The sequence below is a fragment of the Pyrgilauda ruficollis genome, unplaced genomic scaffold (assembly GCF_017590135.1).
Source record: "Pyrgilauda ruficollis isolate IOZ18807 unplaced genomic scaffold, ASM1759013v1 scaffold16, whole genome shotgun sequence".
In the NCBI taxonomy this organism is placed as follows: domain Eukaryota; kingdom Metazoa; phylum Chordata; class Aves; order Passeriformes; family Passeridae; genus Pyrgilauda; species Pyrgilauda ruficollis.
This window is the reverse complement of record NW_024514764.1, coordinates 2,021,835-2,023,917: the sequence shown is the minus strand read 5'-3', so window position 1 is coordinate 2,023,917 and position 2,083 is coordinate 2,021,835. Positions and strand designations below refer to the sequence as shown.

At 58.1% G+C, this 2,083-nt stretch overlaps 1 protein-coding gene across 1 annotated transcript in view; it reads left to right on the top strand.

Annotated features, from left to right (window-relative positions):
• Positions 1-622: 622 nt before the first annotated feature.
• The window catches only part of SLC29A4 (solute carrier family 29 member 4), an 8,807-nt gene continuing 7,346 nt past the window's right edge, over positions 623-2,083 (top strand). Inside the window, exon 1 of the mRNA XM_041462045.1 lies at positions 623-664. The gene's annotated coding sequence lies outside the window, so the exon portion shown is untranslated. The remainder of the gene's footprint in view (positions 665-2,083) is intronic.

Sequence of the window (2,083 nt, the reverse complement as noted above, 5' to 3'; positions counted from 1 at the left end):
TGCCTGGCTGGTTTTCCTGGCTGTTAAAGTGGGTCAAGCAGAAACCCAAGGAGCATCTGAGCTCGCCAACCTTGAGCCAACTATGTGGAAGCTGAATTATTCAGGGCCAGTTTAAAAAATTGAAGAGCCCAGCAAAACTCCAGGAGAGCACAGCCCATGGGACTCCCACACCCTTGTCAGGCAGAGGCAGCTCAGCCTGCCATGCTCAGGGTGCACCTTGGGCATTTTGGGAGGGGGGACAGTGTTGTTTGTGTCTAACACTGCCCTTGGGGACGGGGAAAGCAGAGAGAAAACACCCAGCAAAGTTCACCCTGATGGATTAATTCCCCGTGTTCCCTGTAGAGATCCAAGCTGTAGCAGTTTCCTTGGGTATCCCAGCGTGGCTCTGTCACACCTACAGCAGGAGCACCTGGAAGGGAACCCCCTTGTCTCCTGAAATGGGGATCTCTTGATTTTTTGGGGCTGTGGTTTTAGAGAGGAGGCTAACACTTGATCTTTGCCACCAGGTGTTTGGTTGCAGCATCTCCCCATGGCTGGGAGAGCACCACATCCACCTGGGAGCTGAGGTGCTCCCCTCAGCTTGGCTGTCTCTAAAGGACCACCCCTGCTTCTGCTCCTGGGGCTTTGGAATGGGGAGATCCAGCTCCTGGGGGGAATCCCTGTGGTGAGTAATGCTGCCTGGCGAGCGCCGGGAAAAGGCGGCTGCACATATGCTGCAGCTCATCCTGCTCTTTTCCTGGAGCTCTCTCACTGTCTGGGTGCCAGCCAGCGCAGACACGGCCAGGGAACCCCCACCACACTCACCCCCCTGTGGTTTTTACTTTTCTAAGGTTCCTGGAAGAGGGAGATGGAGTCTGGTGTAGAGCAAGGGGGTGTGCCCCAAGGGGAGTGAGGTGCTTTGAGATTTTACAGTGACACTATGAAATTAGAGCTGAGCAAATGTGCCCAAGCAAAGAGCCCAAAAAAAAATCCCCGTTTGCACCAGAGGGCCGAGCTGTGCAGGTGCTCAGCTCAGAGGGGAGCAAGGAAGGCTGAGCCCCAGCTCCAGGCCGTGCTTGGCACAGTCAGGTGTGTGCTTTGAGCCAAACTCCGGCTATTTCAGCCAAGGAGAAAAGATGGAAATTTCCACCTGGCCTGTTTTCTTCCCCGTGATGGATTTGCAGGAGCCCCTTTCCCCAGCCCCGCTCCCGGCAGCAGGGCTGAGGCGGTGCAGGAGGCTGTGCCTCTCATTTCCTCTGGCGGCAGCAGCAGCAGCAGCGCATCCCCGGCCCCGCAGGCTGATTTACACAGCGCAGCATTTATTGACTGCGAGGAGATTGTCATTCACAGCCACGGCCTGGAGCAGGGATGGCTCCTCTCCTCCTTCCCGCTGCCTCCATCCTCACACGCCGGGGGGAGAGCTCAAGGATGGTCCCCCAGGGCTCTCACCCAGCTCGCTGGGAGGGGGCACCTGCTGAGTCCCCCCTCTGTGCCTTGCTGCTCCTGGAGAAAAGCATCAGATCCCCGTGGTGGAGCCTGCAGCCTGGGCCAGCTCACCCAGCCCAGGAGGGGTGGGGACACCCGTGAGGTCCCTGCCTGGGTCACCCACTCTGGGGACACGTGTCTTCTCCCCGGATGGATATTCACACTGCCCCATGTTGCTGGTTCCCTTCCTCCTCTGCTTCCATTCCCTGGTTTTGGAAGGGAGCACAGACCCTCTTGGCTGTTTCCTCAAAAAGCTGGGGGATTGCTGTGTTCTGTTAACCAGAGCTTCCATCCATCCATCCATCCATCCATCCATCCATCCATCCATCCATCCATCCATCCCTCCTGACTCCATCAGCCCCTCTTAGACAAAACCCTTCACAGGGCAGGAATGACCCTGTCCCTGAAAAGCTCATGCCCCGAATGAAATTACCGGGGCTTTCTTCCTAATTAACCTCTCCACAATTAGCTCCGGACCTCCGAAATCCCTCCAAGGCACCTCTAGCCGCTACCCACAGCCGGTACCCACAGGCGGTGCCTACGGACAGGGTACGGGCGCGCACCGGGAAAGCCTCTCGGGGGGGCTCGGGGGAGGAGCGGGGGGCCGGGGGAGGAGCGG